General features: G+C 36.2%; 3 long non-coding RNA genes across 3 annotated transcripts; all 3 read left to right on the forward strand.

The window, feature by feature from the left end:
• Positions 1-1326: 1326 nt before the first annotated feature.
• On the forward strand, positions 1327-4011 carry LOC131616924 (uncharacterized). The gene is made up of 3 exons (XR_009288328.1): positions 1327-1844; positions 2837-2925; positions 3706-4011. It is a non-coding gene; the product is annotated as an uncharacterized LOC131616924 (long non-coding RNA).
• A 3894-nt stretch (positions 4012-7905) lies between these two features.
• Positions 7906-11067, forward strand: LOC131616925 (uncharacterized). The gene is made up of 3 exons (XR_009288329.1): positions 7906-8401; positions 9832-9920; positions 10701-11067. It is a non-coding gene; the product is annotated as an uncharacterized LOC131616925 (long non-coding RNA).
• A 10722-nt stretch (positions 11068-21789) lies between these two features.
• On the forward strand, positions 21790-23880 carry LOC131620286 (uncharacterized). Its single transcript, XR_009289049.1, has 2 exons — positions 21790-22249; positions 22343-23880. It is a non-coding gene; the product is annotated as an uncharacterized LOC131620286 (long non-coding RNA).
• The last annotated feature ends 792 nt before the right edge of the window (positions 23881-24672 follow it).

A 24672-nucleotide genomic window follows, 5' to 3' on the forward strand; every position in this document is an offset into this window, starting at 1 on the left:
ATATCAACCAATGTTTCTTGCAAAGTGAGTGTAAATGAGACTAGGTATTGTGTTTTAGGCGATTGTGCCTCATCGAAGGAAATGAAGTAGAAGAAAATTAAGGAAACATTTAAGTAAACCTTGAATGGATTATTATAACCTAGTTCCTCGCGTGACTTTAAGAACAATTTACAAAGGACACTATTGTAATTAGGTAATGATGGTTTATTCCACCATCATGGTTGGAGCCTACCCATTGACAAATTAAGGAACTGATCACCCTTAATCTCTTGTTGATAGTAGACGGGATCATGTTGAATGGAATAGATGACTCTTTCCTGCTTTGGTAGTGTGTAAGTTAATTAGCATTCTCTCATAAGGATAATCAACCACCACTTAGTGTGAACCTAGTGGAATTATTTATGACGTCGAGTCGAAAATGTGACTTTGAAAGTTTGAACACGAACCTAGGATCCTGGAGGACCTATCGTTTGTGAATATGTCCTTGTAAGATTAATTTTTGAGGGGTGAATTCATAGGGTAATATAGCCTTGTGTCTAGAGTCTGATTAAATGCGACTTTTCAAAGGATTGTGATATGTGCACGATCGTGCTAGTGATGATGTTAATAATCACAAGTTGAGTTGTTACTCTTGCCTCAAGTTTCGAGGACGAAACTTCTTTTAGGAGGGTAGTAATGTAAGACCCGTAAAAATACATTAACACTAATTAGAAATTTGAGAATATTAACTAGTGTTATGCTACTTTTGTTTACCAACTTTCTGTTTAATTGTTGATTTTGACCAATTTTATTAAAATTGTGCTAGGTCTTAATTAGAGTTTTAAAAATTGACACAATGATTATATTAGCTTTAAATGTTTCTTTTGTATTAAAATTTCAAAAGTAAGTTTCTTTTTATTCTTAAGAAAATGAGTAAAATTTATTGATGGTTTAAATTTTCACTGACTCTGATTGTTGTAAAAATTTAAATAGGAGTTTTATATATTATCGGGAATGAAATCTTAATCTCAACATTTTTTTAAGCCAAGGAACAAAAATTTATTTGAAAAATTAATACATATCAAAATTATGTTTGTTACAGTTAAAATGTTACAATAGAATTTTTCTATTTTCGTAAAAGTTATTTATGGACGAATTGCGATTGTCTGAGAAAGAACAAAAATATTAAATGAGTTAATGAGATAGAAGTTATAAAATATCTAGATATTTTTGTTATATATTATTATTTTATTAAATTAAGATAATATCAAGATATTTTATTTGAATATATTATTATTAATATTAATATTACTAGTATTATTATTATATATATGTGTGGTCACTAGGTGAAACAACACATTCAATTTTCTCTCTTCTTTCCATTCCACGCTCTTTCCTTCTCTCTCTGCAAAAACCGAAAACAGAAGCGCTCCTCCCCCTCTCTCCAAACCTAGCCGCCACCCATCTCCGACCACCACAACCCCAAACACAAAAGCTAATACCACTACTGTATCCTCTCCTTTTCCTCTTCTATATAGTGTAATTTAATTTAAGATCGGAAGAATTTGAAATTTTACATCTCCACCTTCTCTCTTATTTTCCGGCCACCATGGACTTTCCATAAGAAAAATAAACTGATAAATCTCTTCCTCTCAATAATATCTATGAAACTCACAAATAAAATTCATGATCAGACCACATCGGACAACCGCGCCGGAAACATCACTACCGTGCCGGAAAGTGTAATGACAATTGTTGGACTGATATTGGACTGTTTCTATTTTACCCTAAATAACCTATCCCTTTCGGTTTGCCTTGATCACCATCTCCGGCCAGTAACTGCGTCGCCGCGACCGCTGTTAAGGGTGGGTTTCTTCACCTCTTTCCTCTGTTCTTAATAAAATAATAATAGTCAAATAAAAACCATACCATTATTTTTGGACTATTTACTAAATTCCAACTTTACTTTTATTCTATTTTAAATTGGGATCATTTTAAATTTGAATGATATTTATTTATATGCATACAATTTTGTTGCTCTTATTTATTTCAGATTTGATTTTTTACTATGTTTAGAAAGAAATAATTATAGTTTTAAATTAAGTTAAGACTTAAATCAAAACATAAAAATTATATATCTTAAAGCATAATTTCTCCACTTTGTTTTAAAGATAAAGATTATATTATAAACTTGTCCTAAATGTTTGTATAAGTTGTACGAAAGAAACTGGGAGAAGAATTTGTTCTTAATTTTTCAAAAAGCCACTTGACATATTAATGTTCTTAATGTATGCCTTAACTTCTTTTATTAAAAAAAAAAATACTTTATCCTTTTATTTTTGTTTTAAATAATTGCTATTTTAATTTGGAATAGTTTCAAAAGAATACGTTAAACTTGCTTAGAAACTTTAAAGTCAAAATGAATTATTCTAAATAGGAATTACTATTTTAATTTATAAATTAATAGTTAAATTTTATTCATTTTGTAATTAATATACTTAATAAGAATTTAAGTATAATAATTTATTGTCAATAATTTTAATCTAAATATGATCATAGTATTTGACACAATGGGATGTTCAAAATAATAAATGATTTAATGTAGTAAATTAGAAACTTCTTTGGATTAATATTTTTAATATTCTTTTAAGAGAAAAACAAGTCCTAATGGAAAAATACATATATATATATATATATATATATATATATATATATATATATATATATAATAAAAAAATATTAGATAAAAGGTAATAAAAAATCTAATCTTAATTGATTAGGTATGTGGTCAAAATAGAGCTTAATTGTGGATATAGTTGGGTTTGTATTAACTTAATTAAATTGTGTATTTTAAAAGGTTGAAAGTGTGAACTAGATAGAAACCTCGTCGAGAGAGACAAATCGTTCTCATGTAGCGTAAGTGGAATGTGTTTGAAGCTTGCTAAGGTAAGGGCACTTTCTAACGATATTATATATGATTGAATGCATATGTGCTGGTATGAATGATTGTGTGCCCGGTTGGGGATGTGTGTTTCTACTGTGATGCTAAACTTGAGAATGTGTTTCATATGTTTTGTTGAAAATATATGAATTGACTTGTGGTTATGATTACATATGGGAATATTATGTAAGTTCATATGATTTGTTGAATATATGAATTGACTATTGAGAAATATTATGATGCATTTGCATATATGTGCTCATGCATATCATAGTTGCGTGTATGTCGAGAGGACTGCACCAGGTGAGGACTCTAGAGGACGAGCCCACCTAATCCTGCGGGATTTTATTGAGTCGGTGTCTGTTTGGATCACTGTTTAGTGAGGCAGCACCCGTTTTAGTGAGGAACCCGACTGACTGTGGTGATCACGACTCTCTGCGGAGAGGTTAAATTCTGGAATTCATGCATGTGAGGAACCCGACGGGCTGGGCGATCACAGGTGAGGAACCCGACGGGCTGGGCGATCACCACTCATATAGGTCTGCATTTAGGATATGTGTGCATTGCTCTATGTGTGGAAATAAATGATGAATTGGTTATACATATCATGTTGTTATATCTGTCATGGTGGTAATATCTATCGTATGGTTATATCTCTCTTGTTGTTACAAATATCATGTGGTTACATCCATCATGTCGTACTTGTATATGTCTATTCTTTCATGTATGCTGTTTTTAGATTGTGACCCTCTACTATTATTCTGTTGTGGCTAACGACCACCCAGGCTGTTAGCAATTGGGGATAGTTAAGGTATCCAGGTGTGGTGAAGACTTGCAAGATGTGAATGACTTTGGCGATAGAAAACATCAAGACTCAATGTCATAGTGAGTCATTTGTACTAAGTCATCCTTGGCTTGGAATTCAAGATCAGCTTAGGGTTATGTTTCAGAGTGTTGTGCAGGTCTGTTATTAGGAAGTTTGTTGTTGAAGCTCAATGCTTTAATGTGTTAGTGGTATTGACCTTCACTTGTTGTCAAATAATTTGTAAGAAAATATATTCAAGTGGTCTAATATTTTATAACCTTGGGCATTTCTTTGGTCCTAGTTATGGAAAATATTTAGACAGGTTGTCATTATGTTCATTTAGACAGTATGTTTTTAATTGTGTTCTTAAACCTTTAATTGAGAAAACAATTTATAAAAGAGGTCTTGTATTATGATCATTGTCATACAAAACTTTACTCTGATTTGTTTAAAAGATGATCATATTCTAAATACTTTGTTGTTTTAAAAAGAAAAAAAAATACACCCTCGCTGTTAAAAATCGGGGTGTTACATTGTGGTATCAGAGCTTTGGTTTAGATTTTCATGGGGCTATGTGTCATGTGTCCTAAGCTGATCAAGTGTCGGGTTTAGTGGGAGTAAATGTTCGGAGTCCTATATGTTATGTGTTATGTGATTTGTGACTTGGGTCAAGCATGATATATGCTTAGGTAATCGATTGTTTCTTACATAAAGTTAATGTACCCTATAGTACTTCAGTAAGAAGGATAGTTATAACCCTAGAGCATCAGTCGACTTTGGTCGATATGTGTCTCTGAATTCTTTGGATGTGTTGGTTTAGAAGGGACAAAATTGAATCGAGTAAGAATTAGAAGGTATTACTTTAGTAAATCTATAGATCAGAAGTTATGTTGTTCTCATCACTTAGAGATGTTGAGTAGGGACGAGTGGAAGTTGAACTTAGAAAGGATTACAAATAAGAACCTGAACTAAGGGACCTTTTGATAAAAAATATTGGATGTTCATTTCGGTAAGTTCAGAATGAGATGAGATGAAGGTTATTAAATATTCATTAGATGACATCTATTTGGAAGTGAAGAGTAACTATGGATGTCAATTGGAAACAATTAGAATACTCGGATAGAAATGGAGCGTCTTCTCTAGGAAGAAAATGGGTGTTGAGCATTAAAAGTGATCGAACCAGGAAAGTTAGACAACGGTTATACTTTTGGAAGGTACCTGAAAGGTTAAAGTTGTTTTCTTATGTTAGATATGTAATTAAATGTATTAAGGAAGAATTATGTGATGATTAAAGGTACGATACAAAGTATTACCTGGATAAGTGATGATCTATACGTAGTTTGGGAGATAGTGAGTAAAAAGGTTTATATGAGATGAAGGTACAATTAACACTAAGAATTTAAGTGATCATAAGAGTTGGAATGGGCATGGGTTAAATTATTCAAGTCATGGACGACAATGTTTGGAGATTTACTAGGAAATTGGAGGAATAATTCTTTAGAGTGTTAGATCGTAGGAAATCTGTTGGTTGGTACCTTAGTAAAAGTTGGAAATGAATAAGAAAATCGATGAGTGAATAGACGTTCCAGGATTATTAGCAAGAACTTATGAGGAAAATATTGGGCTGTGTTATAAAAGAATATTACGACCTTTAGATAGTCACGATAATTAAAGATGTTATTTGCAATTGACAAGATAAAGGTCACGATATGTTAGGGAAATAACTCTAGGCGGTTTGTTGCTGAAATTTTGAAGTTGTAAATTTTTAGATGCTCGAAGAAGATCTAGTATGAGGATCTTTGGAGTTATAATATCTAAAAGGTAATCACAAAGGAAGATGGAAGTTGTACACGGCCAAGGAACGAGGAAGGTAACTCACAATATTTATTTATATACAAGTTAATAACCATGTTGTTTAATTGGTTAAAGTTAAAAGGGATTTTAAGAAGGACTACCATGAGATACCTCAATAGAAAATGAGAAGGAGACCGAGCATTTCATCAAGGGTGTATTCTATAGATGATGAGGTCGCATTCAGACTTAAAGAAAAGATTTAAGAAGTGGTATAAGCGGAAGGAGACTAATCTCACAGTTTAAAATCTTATATCACAAGGATAATGAGTGATGTATTGGTGACTAGATAGAATTTTACATTCGGATTCAGGGTGGTGAAATTGAAGTAAAAAAAAAAAACATGTTGGAGAGTTTCACATGAGACTTTGGAAGTCGAGACGAGGTTAATTATGATATGTCATTAATGGACAATTGAACAACAAAAGATGAGATGTTGGAACAATTAAGAATGGTTAAGGTGACGAGCTCTTTTCAGGAAAATAAAATTTAATGGTAAAAGTAAAGAAACTCAAGAAAGTTTGGAAGAAGGGATAGGAAAACACGAAAGACGTGGTGTGCCAATAGTAGCCACCAACGAAGAGGAACATTTAATGTTAAATCCCACAAGCATAAGCTAGGTAATAATTTGGAAATAAAGTAGTTGTGTTAGAGTGCGAGACAATAGTTTAAGACTGGTATAAGCGGAATTTGTGTCTTGTGGATGGGATATTTTTTCATGTTAAAGAAAATTTGGAGAGTTGCAATCACCAACTGGATGTTGGGATGATATTATTAAGATTGTGATTAGGAATGAGATTCAAATGTGAACATATACAAATCACCATAACTATGAGATTAAAGGGGAAAAAAACTAAGGATTTATGGACGTTGGCGAAGTGATGAAGTTCTCTACGTAGAATATGACTTCACTTGGAGTAAAAAAAAATTAGATTGTACTCTATTTATTAATGTCTACTATTTTAGAGGATATCAACCAATGTTTCTTGCAAAGTGAGTGTAAATGAGACTAGGTATTGTGTTTTAGGCGATTGTGCCTCATCGAAGGAAATGAAGTAGAAGAAAATTAAGGAAACATTTAAGTAAACCTTGAATGGATTATTATAACCTAGTTCCTCGCGTGACTTTAAGAACAATTTACAAAGGACACTATTGTAATTAGGTAATGATGGTTTATTCCACCATCATGGTTGGAGCCTACCCATTGACAAATTAAGGAACTGATCACCCTTAATCTCTTGTTGATAGTAGACGGGATCATGTTGAATGGAATAGATGACTCTTTCCTGCTTTGGTAGTGTGTAAGTTAATTAGCATTCTCTCATAAGGATAATCAACCACCACTTAGTGTGAACCTAGTGGAATTATTTATGACGTCGAGTCGAAAATGTGACTTTGAAAGTTTGAACACGAACCTAGGATCCTGGAGGACCTATCGTTTGTGAATATGTCCTTGTAAGATTAATTTTTGAGGGGTGAATTCATAGGGTAATATAGCCTTGTGTCTAGAGTCTGATTAAATGCGACTTTTCAAAGGATTGTGATATGTGCACGATCGTGCTAGTGATGATGTTAATAATCACAAGTTGAGTTGTTACTCTTGCCTCAAGTTTCGAGGACGAAACTTCTTTTAGGAGGGTAGTAATGTAAGACCCGTAAAAATACATTAACACTAATTAGAAATTTGAGAATATTAACTAGTGTTATGCTACTTTTGTTTACCAACTTTCTGTTTAATTGTTGATTTTGACCAATTTTATTAAAATTGTGCTAGGTCTTAATTAGAGTTTTAAAAATTGACACAATGATTATATTAGCTTTAAATGTTTCTTTTGTATTAAAATTTCAAAAGTAAGTTTCTTTTTATTCTTAAGAAAATGAGTAAAATTTATTGATGGTTTAAATTTTCACTGACTCTGATTGTTGTAAAAATTTAAATAGGAGTTTTATATATTATCGGGAATGAAATCTTAATCTCAACATTTTTTTAAGCCAAGGAACAAAAATTTATTTGAAAAATTAATATATATCAAAATTATGTTTGTTACAGTTAAAATGTTACAATAGAATTTTTCTATTTTCGTAAAAGTTATTTATGGACGAATTGCGATTGTCTGAGAAAGAACAAAAATATTAAATGAGTTAATGAGATAGAAGTTATAAAATATCTAGATATTTTTGTTATATATTATTATTTTATTAAATTAAGATAATATCAAGATATTTTATTTGAATATATTATTATTAATATTAATATTACTAGTATTATTATTATATATATATATATATATATGTGTGGTCACTAGGTGAAACAACACATACAATTTTCTCTCTTCTTTCCATTCCACGCTCTTTCCTTCTCTCTCTGCAAAAACCGAAAACAGAAGCGCTCCTCCCCCTCTCTCCAAACCTAGCCGCCACCCATCTCCGACCACCACAACCCCAAACACAAAAGCTAATACCACTACTGTATCCTCTCCTTTTCCTCTTCTATATAGTGTAATTTAATTTAAGATCGGAAGAATTTGAAATTTTACATCTCCACCTTCTCTCTTATTTTCCGGCCACCATGGACTCTCCATAAGAAAAATAAACTGATAAATCTCTTCCTCTCAATAATATCTATGAAACTCACAAATAAAATTCATGATCAGACCACATCGGACAACCGCGCCGGAAACATCACTACCGTGCCGGAAAGTGTAATGACAATTGTTGGACTGATATTGGACTGTTTCTATTTTACCCTAAATAACCTATCCCTTTCGGTTTGCCTTGATCACCATCTCCGGCCAGTAACTGCGTCGCCGCGACCGCTGTTAAGGGTGGGTTTCTTCACCTCTTTCCTCTGTTCTTAATAAAATAATAATAGTCAAATAAAAACCATACCATTATTTTTGGACTATTTACTAAATTCCAACTTTACTTTTATTCTATTTTAAATTGGGATCATTTTAAATTTGAATGATATTTATTTATATGCATACAATTTTGTTGCTCTTATTTATTTCAGATTTGATTTTTTACTATGTTTAGAAAGAAATAATTATAGTTTTAAATTAAGTTAAGACTTAAATCAAAACATAAAAATTATATATCTTAAAGCATAATTTCTCCACTTTGTTTTAAAGATAAAGATTATATTATAAACTTGTCCTAAATGTTTGTATAAGTTGTACGAAAGAAACTGGGAGAAGAATTTGTTCTTAATTTTTCAAAAAGCCACTTGACATATTAATGTTCTTAATGTATGCCTTAACTTCTTTTATTAAAAAAAAAGATACTTTATCCTTTTATTTTTGTTTTAAATAATTGCTATTTTAATTTGGAATAGTTTCAAAAGAATACGTTAAACTTGCTTAGAAACTTTAAAGTCAAAATGAATTATTCTAAATAGGAATTACTATTTTAATTTATAAATTAATAATTAAATTTTATTCATTTTGTAATTAATATACTTAATAAGAATTTAAGTATAATAATTTATCGTCAATAATTTTAATCTAAATATGATCATAGTATTTGACACAATGGGATGTTCAAAATAATAAATAATTTAATGTAGTAAATTAGAAACTTCTTTGGATTAATATTTTTAATATTCTTTTAAGAGAAAAACAAGTCCTAATGGAAAAATACATATATATATATATATATATATATATATATATATATATATATATATATATATATATATATATGAGGAGGGATCAAATTACACCCGAAGAGTTACACCACGAGTTACACTCGTTCAATAACTACATTTCGAATTAATATTTTTTAAATTCAACCGTTGGATTGAAACATAATATCATATAGATCATACCTATAAAGTTTGAGCTTAATCTATAATGATTTACTATGTCATTGAATTACATCAAAATTAACGTTATATGAAAGCTCATTTTGACGTTAATCTTTGGATATCTTGATCGTATAGTAAATCATTATAGATTAAGCTCAAACTTTATAGGTATGATCTATATGATATTATGTTTCAATCCAACGGTTGAATTTAAAAAATATTAATTCGAAATGTAGTTATTGAACGAGTGTAACTCGTGGTGTAACTCTTCGGGTGTAATTTGATCCCTCCTCTATATATATATATATATATATATATATAATAAAAAAATATTAGATAAAAGGTAATAAAAAATCTAATCTTAATTGATTAGGTATGTGGCCAAAATAGAGCCTAATTGTGGATATAGTTGGGTTTGTATTAACTTAATTAAATTGTGTATTTTAAAAGGTTGAAAGTGTGAACTAGATAGAAACCTCGTCGAGAGAGACAAATCGTTCTCATGTAGCGTAAGTGGAATGTGTTTGAAGCTTGCTAAGGTAAGGGCACTTTCTAACGATATTATATATGATTGAATGCATATGTGCTGGTATGAATGATTGTGTGCCCGGTTGGGGATGTGTGTTTCTACTGTGATGCTAAACTTGAGAATGTGTTTCATATGTTTTGTTGAAAATATATGAATTGACTTGTGGTTATGATTACATATGGGAAGATTATGTAAGTTCATATGATTTGTTGAATATATGAATTGACTATTGAGAAATATTATGATGCATTTGCATATATGTGCTCATACATATCATAGTTGCGTGTATGTCGAGAGGACTGCACCAGGTGAGGACTCTAGAGGACGAGCCCACCTAATCCTGCGGGATTTTATTGAGTCGGTGTCTGTTTGGATCACTGTTTAGTGAGGCAGCACCCGTTTTAGTGAGGAACCCGACTGACTGTGGTGATCACGACTCTCTGCGGAGAGGTTAAATTCCGGAATTCATGCATGTGAGGAACCCGACGGGCTGGGCGATCACAGGTGAGGAACCCGACGGGCTGGGTGATCACCACTCATATAAGTCTGCATTTAGGATATGTGTGCATTGCTCTATGTGTGGAAATAAATGATGAATTGGTTATACATATCATGTTGTTATATCTTTCATGGTGGTAATATCTATCGTATGGTTATATCTCTATTGTTGTTACAAATATCATGTGGTTACATCCATCATGTCGTACTTGTATATGTCTATTCTTTCATGTATGTTGTTTTTAGATTGTGACCCTCTACTATTATTCTGTTGTGGCTAACGACCACCCAGGCTGTTAGCAATTGGGGATAGTTAAGGTATCCAGGTGTGGTGAAGACTTGCAAGATGTGAATGACTTTGGCGATAGAAAACATCAAGATTCAATGTCATAGTGAGTCATTTGTACTAAGTCATCCTTGGCTTGGAATTCAAGATCAACTTAGGGTTATGTTTCAAAGTGTTGTCCAGGTCTGTTATTGGGAAGTTTGTTGTTGAAGCTCAATGCTTAAATGTGTTAGTGGTATTGACCTTCACTTGTTGTCAAATAATTTGTAAGAAAATATATTCAAGTGGTCTAATATTTTATAACCTTGGGCATTTCTTTGGTCCTAGTTATGGAAAATATTTAGACAGGTTGTCATTATGTTCTTTTTGACAGTATGTTTAATTGTGTTCTTAAACCTTTAATTGAGAAAACAATTTATAAAAGAGGTCTTGTATTATGATCATTGTCATACAAAACTTTACTCTGATTTGTTTAAAAGATGATCATATTCTAAATACTTTGTTGTTTTAAAAAGAAAAAAAAATACACTCTCGCTGTTAAAAATCGGGGTGTTACAGCAAGAATGAGCATCACCAATCTGTAGGGGCAGTTCTGATCTCCGCATCTGCGCCTCAAAAAGATCAACCGCCAAAATATACGCGTCGACCAGATGCGCCAAGAATAAATTTCACCAGAATCAATATGCCAATCTCTCAAGCATTGCAGCATTTGTTAAAAGCAGATCTGATCACATTGAAAGACCCTCCAAAGAATGTCAACACTTCCTCTCCGAGTTATCGCCCCGATGCAACATGTGCGTATCACTCCAACTGTCTAGGACATGACGCAGATCACTGTTGGGCCCTGAAAAATAAAATACAAGACATGATAGATGCTGGGGAAATTGAGTTCGATCCTCCAGAGACTCCAAACGTCATCACTACACCTATGCCGAAGCACGACAAGACCGTCAATGCTATCATAGACACTGTTTACATCTATGATGTGACAGAATTGTCAACTCCGCTCCTTTAGGTCAAAAGAAAGCTAATCCAAGCTGGTTACTTCCCAGGTTGTGACCCTGATTGCTTTTATTGCGCACACCTACCCAATGGTTGTGAAAATCTGAGAATGGGAATTCAAAAGTGGATGGATCGCCATATCATTATGTTTGAGAGGCTCCCTTCTATGGATGATTTATGCGAAGTCTTTGCAAACGGGATGAGAATAGAGGACGTCTCAGTGGTTTCCAACATACCATTGAAAATCCCTACCAAAGCTCCTTTCAAAATTTATGCTACACCCAAAGTGGCATCGGTAATCATTACTAGTCCGACTCCATTTCCATACTCCTCAGACAAAACTGTCCCGTGGAGTTATGACACTAATGTTTATGTCCATGGAGTTAAATAGGATACCTTGACCGAAGAGGCCATGAATTTTACTACTCCAACTGTTGATAATATTGTGGGTACCAGTAAGATTACGATAAGTGGAAGGATCTTTTCACCAGAAATTTCTCCAAATGTGGCTACTAATCCAGTCCAGGTCCCAGTTCCTAATCAAGATATCAACGCTCGAGGCAAAGAGCCACAAGTTGAACCAGTTCAAATACCGGTGGAAGTCACTATCGAAGATCCGTCAAAGCAAGAAATGGAGGAAATATTGAAAATCATCTGCAAAAGTGATTACAATATTGTCGAACAACTGGGGCACACTGCTTCAAAAATCTCAATGCTGTCTCTGCTAAAGTATTCAGAAGCTAATGCCAAAGCCCTGATGAAGTTCCTGAAAGCTGCACATGTACCACAAGAGATTTCAATCGATCAATTTGAAAATTGTGTTGCCAATCTAACAGTGAATAATGACCTCGGTTTCTCTGATGGTGATTTAACCCCTGCTTGAAAGAATCACAATAAAGCCCTACACATCTCCATTGAATGTAATGGCACCACTCTATCTCATGTGCTGGTAGATAACGGTTCTTCTTTGAACGTGTTACCAAAAACAGTACTGGAAAAGCTTGACTTCGAAGGAATTGTGTTACAACCAAGCGATGTTGTGGTAAGAGCCTTTGACGGGTCAACAAGAACAGTGTACGGAAAGGTGAATCTCCCAATCAGAGTGGGCTCTCAGATTTTTGATTCTACCTTTTACGTAATGGAAATTCACCCAGCATATTCCTGTTTACTAGGACGCCCTTGGATACATGGGGCAAATGCTGTAACTTCTACCCTACATCAGAAGTTGAAGTATCCAGTAAAAGGAAAGATTGTCACAGTTTACGGCGAAGAAGAATATGTGGTTAGCCACCTGAGCAACTCCAAGTATGTTGAGTTGGATGACGAGTACATCGAAACTCCCTGCCAATCTTTTGAGGTGGTCTCTCCAGATGTCTCTACTACCAAGCATATTTCTGCTACTCGAACTACAACTATGGCTTCCTTCAAAGATGCCAAAGTTGTGATCGAAAACGGTGGTTGCACAGCATGGGGACAGCTCCTCGATATACCCTACAAGTCTGATAGGCTAGGCCTGGGCTATGCTAATGGAAATCAAAGGAACGATCAAAGTCCTTGTTCTGGAGGATTAATGTCACATTTCATCAGCCAAGGAGTAAATGCTATTGAAGACAATGGAGTGTTCTTGAACCATATCATTGAGCCATATCCAGATGAAGTTCCACCCCTTCCCATGGGAGTTTGGGATACTTTAGGAGAACCAAGCGTTGGGTATGATTTTCAATATACCGCACCTCAGAGTTCTTTTATTGCTATGGAAGACATTACCCCAACTAGATGGGGTGATCAATTTGAAAACGGCAAAAGTTTCACAAGTTCCATCACTGAGCAATATCAAAATCCACCTAAAGAAGTTTGGGATATGCTAGGAGAGACAAGTGGCAAATATGACTTTATGGTGAAGTATTCCGCTCCTCCGAGCTCACAAGTCGCCATTGAAGACATTGTCCCAACTGGATGGGATGAACATTGCGAAGACAATTTCACTCCTGAAGAAGCTTGGGAAAAACCAAATAACGAGGGTTATTTTCTGTCAGAATACACCCCTCACCAGAATGCACAAGTCTCTATCCAAAACATCATCCCGACTGGATGGGATGGCCTTATCGAGCATCTCGCTCAGCCAACAGAGATATCTCAGCCTGGGCTCTCGTATCCAGCAGAGTATATCACTTATCCCGAAAGATCACCAGCTTCTTTCCCCACCAGAGAAATCAATGATGTGGGAGATGAAGAAGACAACTGCAACTAGAGCAGTTGGATACTCCCTGCTCACAACAATGGATTGAACAACTGGGAAGCTGAGGATGTGATCTCCTTTGATCAGGAGTAAATGCAATTTCCTGTTTTTTCGTTGTTTATATTGTTCAAAGATAAAAATGGTTCCTGTACTATCGAACCATGAACTTGAAAGCCGTGTGCCTTGCCCGAAGCACACTGGTCCTGTTTATAAGGGTTTGTCATATCATGATCATGTTCATTCAATAAAATCATGGGACGTTTGCATATTCAAATTTTGTGATCCTTTTTCTTTCTTTGCTTTATTCATTTCTTCAAATAGCTATGTTTTCTTACACACACCCACATAAATAAATGCAGATTCACATTCACTTTGGATCTAGTTGATAACGATTCTGCTATTGCCCGTCATGACTTTGAAAATCCGATCTACCAAACTGAGGACGAAAGTGAGGAAGATTGTGAAGTACCAAGAGAGCTGGCAAGACTGCTAGAACAAGAAGAAAAGACTATACAGCCGCATGAAGAACCAATTGAGGTTATCAACTTGGGCAGTGACGAAGAAAAGAAAGAAGTCAAGATAGGGGCTGATCTAGAAGACATTGTCAAGCAAAGACTGATTCAAATGTTGCAAGACTACGTCGAGATATTCACCTGGTCCTATGAAGATATGCCTGGCCTTGACACGGACATTGTGGTTCATCGCCTGCCGATCAAAGAAGGTAGCACTCCAGTTAAGCAGAAACTGCGGAGGAGTATGCCCGATATGTCCAAGAAGATCAAAGACGAGGTTGAAAAGCAATTCAATGCCAGTTTTCTGAAAGTTGTGAGTTATCCTCCTTGGATAGCTAACATAGTACCTGTGCCCAAAAAAGACGGGAAAGTCAGAATGTGTGTAGACTACAGAGATCTGAATCGGGCAAGCCCCAAAGATGATTTCCCTTTACCTCACATCGATGTACTGGTTGACAATACCGCACAATGCAAGGTATTCTCCTTCATGGATGGATTCTCAGGGTACAATCAAATCAAGATGGCACCCAAAGACATGGAAAAAACAACTTTCACGACACCCTGGGGAACCTTTTGTTACAAAGTAATGCCCTTTGGTTTAAAGAATGCAGGAGCTACATATCAGCGTGCAATGGTAGCTTTGTTCCATGATATGATTCATCAGGAGATAGAGGTTTATGTCGATGATATGATTGCAAAATCCAACACCGAAGAAGAACATCTAGGTCATCTACACAAGCTGTTTGACAGGCTCAAGAAATACAGGTTGCGACTAAATCCGAACAAGTGTACCTTTGGAGTAAGATCCGGCAAACTCTTAGATTTCATCATCAGCAGCAAAGGTATTGAGGTTGATCCTGCCAAGGTCAAAGCTATTCAAGAAATGCCTATACCCCGTACCGAGAAACAAGTCAGAGGATTCTTGGGACGTCTGAATTACATCGCCAGATTTATTGCCCATATGACTACTACTTGTGTGTCGATCTTTAAATTGTTGAAGAAAGATCAAGTGGAAAGGTGGAATGACAAATGCCAATTAGCCTTTGACAAAATCAAAGAATATCTCCAAAAACCGCCAATCTTGTTACCACCTGTGGAAGGAAGACCTCTGATAATGTACCTAACTGTGTTAGAAGATTCAATGGGGTGTGTACTGGGGCAACATGACGAGTCCGGCCGAAAGGAACATGCAATCTACTATCTTAGCAAAAAGTTTACCGATTGTGAAACAAGATACTCACTACTCGAAAAAACTTGCTGTGCCTTAGCATGGGCGGCTCGCCGACTAAGACAGTATATGCTAAATCACACCACTTTCCTAATCTCCAAAATGGATCCTATCAAGTATGTGTTAGAAAAACCTGCTCTCTCTGGAAGAATAGCACGATGGCAAATGATCTTAACAGAGTATGACATCTAGTACACTTCACAAAAAGCAATCAAAGGAAGTGTGGTAGCTGATCATCTGGCTCATCAAGCAGTGGATGATTATCAAGCATTGAACTTTGACTTCCCAGATGAAGATATTATGCTAGTCACTGACTACGAGCAACCAGGACCGGAAGAAGGACCCGAGCCAGGATCCCGATGGACAATGGTTTTTGATGGAGCTTCTAATGCACTTGGCAATGGCATCGGAGCTGTGATCATTTCCCCTGCAGGAGGTTATACACCATTTACTGCCAGATTATGCTTCAACTGCACTAACAATATAGCCGAGTACGAAGCATGTATTCTGGGTCTAAAAGCTGCAATTGATTTAAGAATCAAGTTCCTGGAGGTCTACGGAGACTCGGCGCTGGTGATTTATCAAGTCAAAGAGGAATGGGACACGAAGCACCGAAATCTAATTCCTTACAAAGAATATGTGCTGAGTCTGATTCCTTATTTCGAAGAAATCACTTTTGAACACATCCCGCGCGAAGAAAATCAACTAGCTGATGCCTTAGCTACCATGTCATCCATGTTCAAAGTCAGGTGGGACAATGAGGCGCCGATGATCACCATTTACAGACAAGATGAACCAGCCTATTGCAATGAGATCGATGCTGAAGGAACAGAAGAAAAACCATGGTTCCATTAAGTAAAAAGGTATCTCGAAGCTCAGGAATACCCTGAAGGGGCATCCATCAGCGACAGAAAGTTTCTAAGAAGATTTGCTGCCAAATTCTTCCTAAGTAATGGAACCCTATACAAACGCAACCACGACTCGACTTTACTTCGTTGTGTAAACAAGAAGGAAGCAGAACAGATTATGGAAGACATACATGATGGTGCCTTTGGTACTCATTCAAGTGGACATACAATGGCTAAAAATATCCTAAGAGCAGGTTATTACTGGTCTACCATGGAGACAGACTGCCATCATCATTCCGGAACCTGTCACAAATGCCAGATATATGCCGACAAAGTACATGTACCTCCAGTCCCGTTAAATGTCCTGACGGCTCCTTGGCCTTTTGCAATGTGGGGTATTGATATGATTGGAGAAATCAAGCCTACTGCCTCCAATGGACATCGTTTTATCCTGGTCGCTATTGATTACTTCACCAAATGGGTAGAAGCAACTTCATTTGCTTCTGTCACCAAGAATGTTGTGGCCCGGTTTATCAAGCACAATCTCATTTGTCGGTACGGCATCCCTGAAAGGATCATCACAGACAATGGCACAAATTTAAACAACAGAATGATTACTGAGCTCTGCACACAGTTCCAGATCAAACATCATAATTCCTCTCCATATCGACCAAAGATGAATGGCGCGGTGGAAGCTGCCAACAAGAACATCAAGAAGATCATACAAAAGATGACTGTAACCTACAAAGACTGGCATGAGATGTTACCTTTTGCTCTTCATGGTTATCGCACATCAGCGCGTACTTCAACAGGGGCAACTCCATTCTCCTTAGTCTATGGTATGGAAGCAGTTCTTCCAATTGAATTTCAAATTCCTTCCCTAAGGATTATGAAAGAAGCTGATCTAGATGAAGACGGTTGGATTCAGACTCGGTTGGACCAGATAAACTTGATTGATGAGAAGAGGCTCGCAGCTATTTGTCACGGTCAGTTGTACCAAAAGCGTATGATCAAAGCCTTCAACAAAAAAGTCAAAAGTCAAGCATACCAAACCGGTGGCTTGGTTGTCAAACGCATCATCCTGCCACAAGGTGACCCCAGGGGCAAATGGACTCCCACTTATGAGGGACCATTTGTAATCAAGAAAATATTCTCCGGCGGTGCCATGTTGCTTACCACCATGGATGGCGAGGATTTCCCACACCCTGTGAATGCGGACATAATCAAAAAGTACTTCGCTTGAAGAAAAGCTCGCTAAGTTGAAAACCTGAAAGGGCAACTTAGGCAACAAAAAAAATGAGCGTCTCGGTGGATTGAAAACCCGAAAGGGCGATCCAGGCAAAAGTTAGAGACTAAATAATACTATCCCGGTAGGCTGAAAACCTGAAAAGGCAGCCTAGGCAAAAGTTAGGGAATAAAGCGTACAACTATGTTCCGTTCAGCTGCCTAATCACCTTCAAGATTCAACACATCAAAGATACCGATCAGTCCAATTACTTTCTTCCAACAAGTGAAGGATGAGATGCTCGAAGAAAGATTGGCAATAGCAGAATTGAAACTTGACTGGATTGTTTTCACATAGCTATTTATCTTTATAAACACTTTTCAAAGCTTTATGACAATTTCCTACTACTAGGATTTTTGTCTCCTTGTACTAATCAGCCTATTATGGCTCTTTTTCAAAAAAATCAATGCAGCTCATGCTCAAAATCAACATTTTCACTTTTTCTGTTTTGAATACGTAAACGTCCAAATGATAATTTTGAATGAACATGTGCATTTGAATATGATTGATGTTTATAAGAAAAAACAGGAATAGCATTCGGGTAATATCCCAATCATTTGGACATCATTCTGAAACCAGTATCAGAAGATAAATCCCCAACAGAAATGCATTTCTCAGCAAATTCCTCAAAAAGATTTTTCTTTCTAAACAAAGTGATTCGAGAAATCTTATTCCCCAGCAGGGCTGTTCCAGATTACTATCCCCAGAAGGTGTGATCTCCACACCAGGACTTGGTCAAATAGTGCATCGGAGGATTATGCATCTTCCTCATTCCCACTTTAAAAGGGCATCAAAATCAGAACTTTCAAATTACTTTTCATCCCCGAGCGGTAGTCAAAGATCCTTCAACAGAGCACCATGGTTCTCAAAGAAGGTTCCCAGCCGAGGGTACTCAAACAAGACGAAAAAATCATCAACGATCACAATGCCTTCATTTCCAGATGGCTAGCAGGGATTTATTTTCCCAACCAGAAGCTTGATACGCATCATACATCATACATCATGCATCATACATCATACATCATACACATATTCATACACAACATAACATGCATATTTCTCCTTTAGTTCGAGAATCTCATACATTACATACATCATAAACATTGCATATCACTAACTTGATTTTTTCAGGCAGACGGATGTCTTCAGCAAAGATGTTCTCAATCACATGCAGTGTTCCCCTTGAATTCTATTCAGATAAGCATTCCTCTCAGATATAATCAAGCCGAAGGTTCATTCTGAAGAGATCTCTCTTTCCAAATCACCTATCAACTCAAAAACAAGCAACAAAGATCTAAAGCTGATACCTCAGACGGTTCCAGAACGATCTACCATCGAAGATCTAAAGCTGATACCTCAGACGGTTCCAGAACGATCTACCATCGAAGATCTAAAGCTGATACCTCAGACGGTTCCAAAACGATCTACCATCAAAGATCTAAAGCTGATACCTCAGACGGTTCCAGAACGATCTACCATCGCAGATCTAAAGCTGATACCTCAGACGGTTTCTCATGGATCAACTTTCAAAATCTAAAGCGGAAAAACTTTGGACAGTTCCGTAACAATCAGCCTCCAAGACTTAAAGCGGTAACCTCGGACGGTTCCGAAACAGTCAACGCAAAGACTTTCAAATCCTTCATCAAGATATAATCAATGGATTCATTCTGATGAACAAACCATCAACACATCTGCCAGATGGCATCTGAAGGCCCATCTCAGGTAATGTTTTGATCTGCCAACAACATTTCTCAGACAACATTCAAAGACAAATTCCAGCATCACTTCCTGTGGAGGTAAGTTCAAATTTCCAGGGCATATAATATATTCAATCATCTTCTACCTTCAGATTTCAAACAATCTCTTCAGGTTTAAGAAGATTGAATAGGGGTAACTGTTGTCGCACGCTCGCGAAAATGAACAACAGAGTCGCCACCAATATATTTATCCCAAAGAGGGAAAGGAATATCAGAAAACCTAGAATAAGAAAAGGATAAGAAAAGGTCTTGCGACCAAAGATCGGGTAAGAAGTCGGTTACGCAAGGGGAAGGTATTAGCACCCCTCACGTCTGTGGTACTCCACAGGATCCACTTATGATTGTTCTATTCTAAGGGTGTATAAATCTAAAGCTTAATTACTAAGGGAATGCATGCAAATGAAAGAAAAAGAAACACGGGGAAAAAAAGGTTTATAAATAGTTGTGCTCGCTTAGGCCCCGCGACCTAATGCCTACGTATCCTTTTCAGGAATCAGAGCGCCGTAGTTCGGCTCTTTAGTTTTTGTTTTTTTTTGTGTTTTTTAGTGGACGACGTTACATTCGCACTCCGCTGCTCGACCTCTGGAGTCTTAAGCTGGGAATGGAGCGGAAGTAACGTGTCAGATTAGGAGAAAGAATGCCCTGAAGGCAAGAGAAAGGATGCCTCGAAGGCGAGAGAAAGAAGAGAGAAACTTGGTTTGTGTCTTTTAGATGTAATTCCATGATGAACAAAACCCAATACAAGGTTTCGCACCACTTCATTACTTTGTTTAGGTCTGAGCCTTTATTAGATGTTTTTGATGTTTTTGATTGGTGATTTTTAAGGGAAATTAATCTGCGAGTTGAATCACATGAAAGTGTATAATGGTAGAGAAACAGATTAGGGAATGAATCCCACTCATTTCTCTACATAATGATCGAGAAACAGATTAGGGAATGAATCCCACTCATTTCTCTACATAGCGATCGAGAAACAGATTAGGGAATGAATCCCACTCATTTCTCTATATAGTGATCGAGAAACAGATTAGGGAATGAATCCCACTCATTTCTCTCCCACTAAGTGATTGAGAAACAGATTAGGGAATGGATCCCACTCATTTCTCTCCATAATGATCGAGAAACAGATTAGGGAATGAATCCCACTCATTTCTCTACATAGCGATCGAGAAACAGATTAGGGAATGAATCTCACTCATTTCTCTACGTAGTGATCGAGAAACAGATTAGGGAATGAATCCCACTCATTTCTCTCCCACTAAGTGATTGAGAAACAGATTAGGGAATAAATCCCACTCATTTCTCTCCCACTTTTAGTGAAGTGCGATTCGCCTCTTCCTTTATTAAATGTCTTAAAGTCGAAAAGAAAAAGGAAGAGCAAAACTAGCCTAAAATGAAGTAACTAGCCTAAGGTTATGATTATACCTAAGTGTTAGGATTTTAAGGGAAAAGACTAAGTCTAATATTATGAAGATTATAGGTCCTAGATCTTAAAGGAAACATACAAGTGAAGTCACAAAATTATAAGTCAAAAGAATCAATGTAAACAAATGATACAAAATAGTACAAAATGATTAAAAGAATGACTCGAAATATAGTACAAAGCATGAAAGCAAAAGATGCAAAAATCGAATTAAAATACTATTATTTTTATATTGATTTTATGGGAGAAATTGAATTAGAAATCAAGCAAAAGAATTAAAATAAAAGCCTAAACTAATATTTTTTGTGGTTATTATTTTTTATGTCAAAAAGTTGTATAGTCTAAAAGATAAGAAAAATTAGTTTTTATTTGCTAAAAAGAAATGGCCAAAAACTAATTAAACCTAAATGGAAACAGGGGTGCAGTCTGAAAATGATGGTGTGAAAAGTACAGGCGCTGGGCCCAGGGTGTTGGCCCAGCAGAGTTTATTGCAAATGACCAAAAAGAAGGGGAGTTACGGGCCTAGCATGGGAGGTTTGCGTAGCAATCAGGCCCAAGACGTTTTTTTGTTATACAGTTTTTTGAAAGAAATCCATGGGCCAGGGGGTGAGAAGAGCGTTTCAAGCCCAACAGTTTTTTACTCAGATTTTGTTCGTATTTTTGTATGCAAAAGTGATGGTGACGGGCCAAAGGGGGTGTGAATCAGCAAAACGGCCCAAGGTTGATTATTGATCCAAGTTTATTTAGTTTTCAAAAGAAACCACAATTAATTATTAATTAATAAAATAAAAAAAATAATAAACGAGGATATCTGAAATTGGGAATTAGGGTTGGAATGTGACCTTTGGAGTTACTCTTCCCTCTTCTCTCTCGATGACGGTGCGGCGCGACGATTCTCTTTGTCTCCGATCAAAACGCTGGCATATCATCGTCAATGGAAGACGATCCTGACCAACACTCTAAGCTTCATCTCCTCAACCAATTACACGCGAGATTTCCGCTTTGGCCGAAAGAAAGAAGAAGACGAACCCTGGTGTGAAGATTGAAGCGAAGACGATGTTGTTTTCAGATTGTTGCTAATCGTGTTGAAGATTGCAACGAAGATGAATCGGTGACGTAATTGATGAACTTGCACTGTGAATTATTGAGTTGCATTTTGGCGATGGGCGAAGAACGACGAAGCTGCCGGAGAGGCTCCGACGGCCTTCACCTTGACGTCGGTGATTGATAAACGCTAACACCACGAATTCCTCAGCTTCTTGTAATACCTCTTCTTCTATCCTCTTCTCTTCGTCAATTTCTTTTCTTTTGATTTTGCGTTGACGTTGTCATTACTTTGTCGACGAGAATTCAGATATGCTATGAGCTTGATGATGAATATCACGATCTTGAGAAGACGTTGATGGAAGAATCAGACCGTGTGTGGTATTGTTGAGCAGAATTTTTGAAGAAGTGAAGATTGCAGGTGGTGATGAATGAACCGTGAGAGAGTGAGAAGTGGATCTGGTTCTATGGTGAAGAAGGTTTAGAGAAGGAGATGAAGAATGGTGGATGCAGTGACGAGGTGGAAGAAAAATGGTGAAGTGAAGAGAGCTGAGAAGAATGATCGATCTTTGTTATATAGAGATGAAAGGTTAGTGATTTGTGGAGAATTGTGGTGAGTGAAGAAGAAATTCACAATGGTCCAGCTCTGGTTTTATAGAAGGTGAAAGAATTAGCAGGTTCCTTCAATCTCCCCCTGATTTTCTGTTTTTATTCAGTTTCAATTCGGTTAGGCAGTTATAGAATCAGTTGGAGGTTTGTTATAAGGTAGTTAGGAAGTTAGAATTGTTAGGGGATCCTGTTATTTTCTGTTATAAATGGTTAGGAAATGAATTCTGTTATGAATGCTGTTAGGGATGTTAATTAAGGGTAGTTATAACCGTTACTGTTAGTTTGGTAATTGATTAAAAGGCTTGAAAGTGTTTAGTTACAAAACAGTTAGGCGGTTACCAATTCTGTTAGAAGTTGGTTTAGGTGGTTAGTGATCAGTTATGATGGTTACATTCTGTTATCAATGTTAGTTGACAGTTGAAACAGACTTGGTGGATGGTTGAGACAGTCAGCCTTCTATAACTGATTTGTTGTGTTTATTTTTGGATTGTTGAACCGATTAATGCCGTTGGACCGATGAACTGGTGGCTGGATGTTTATTTAGGGGACTGTTTAGGATTATTTTGGGATTGTTAAGGGCTATATAACTGAAATTGGTTTTCTCTTGTTGCATTGCTATGTGTGTGGTTCTGAATTTTGCATGATTCTATTATGAACTGGATTTGTATGAACATGAAATGTGGTGACTGAATGTATGTTTTTGGACTAGTTTATATTTGAAGGCAGGGGGCTGATTTTGAATGATTATTGATGTCATGAGGTATTTTTTGTGATAGGCAGGGGCTGGTTCTGTTCTTGTTAACACAGAGCTGAATATGTTTGAATAAGTTAAGCTTGACTTAATGTATGGTGAAGGATTCTCTATCTTGATACAAGTTATTGGAAATGATATGAGGTTGCCTTGGTGCTATTTATTTTTTTGTATGAACTTGGTGTTTAGCTGCAGGTCTGGATTTGACAGTAGCAAGGTGTTGTAGATGAATGGAGGGCTATATGGTGACTATTTGGACATGAAGGACTTGCAAGAGCGTAGGCGAAAACTTGAGGCGACTTGTATCTAGACCGTGATATGAAGTTCAACAATATAATATCTCTCATGTTTAGATTTCTGTTTGTAATGTGACAACATGACATTTGGACTCTTGGATGAGTATATTTTGTAAAGGATTTTCTTTTTCACTTCACGTTGTAATAGCCTTTGAACAAGAATAATGAACATGTAATGTATTGGATGTTGAATGGACTTGGATTCAAGATGATTGTCTCAATTTTTCCTTTTAATGCCTTGCCTTCCAAAACGGAATGGATCCACATAGACTTTGAAAGAACTTGAATTGACGTCATTGAATTCAGAATTGAAGCACTCTTACATGATTACGCAGTGCGTATGCATAAGACCAATGATACCAAAATAGAACCGCAAACTTGAACTATGTTGAAAGCTTATCGGATATTCCAAGAAAAACATATGAATCTTTTTTTTTTGTTTCTAGCAAGCTAGAGTTTATTCTTGATGAATGAACATGCTCTCCATGATGTTTAAATATCCTTGTACATGCCACTTTCCTCTAGTTCCAAGTGACTTGTTTCTCGAGGCTTTCTCTCACTAATACGCGCCAATAACCAAATGAATTCATCAAGTATTGCACCATAATTCAAGCGATGCACCACATAATTGTATCCAAACCCCATAAGAAAATTTTCTTGGTTAAACGAATATGGAAACAAACCCTGATCAAATTGATGCCTTCAACCTATTACCCCTGATTTAGTGAACCAATATTATTCTTAATGAATGAATGCATGATGTGTTAGATGACCTAAGATGTAAATGAATGAGATATGTAAGCCAATTAAGAATAATTAGATGGGCAAATTTAGGGGTGCAACAACTGTTATACCCCAAAATTTGCCCGCATCTTTTTTTCAAGAAAACTTCAATCTAAAAATTAAGAGTTTCATATAATCTTGGATTTTTATATCCTGATTTATGGATACTTGGCTTTTAGAATTTTTCTTATACGGTATTTT

This window comes from Vicia villosa, linkage group LG7 (assembly GCF_029867415.1).
Source record: "Vicia villosa cultivar HV-30 ecotype Madison, WI linkage group LG7, Vvil1.0, whole genome shotgun sequence".
Taxonomy (NCBI): domain Eukaryota; kingdom Viridiplantae; phylum Streptophyta; class Magnoliopsida; order Fabales; family Fabaceae; genus Vicia; species Vicia villosa.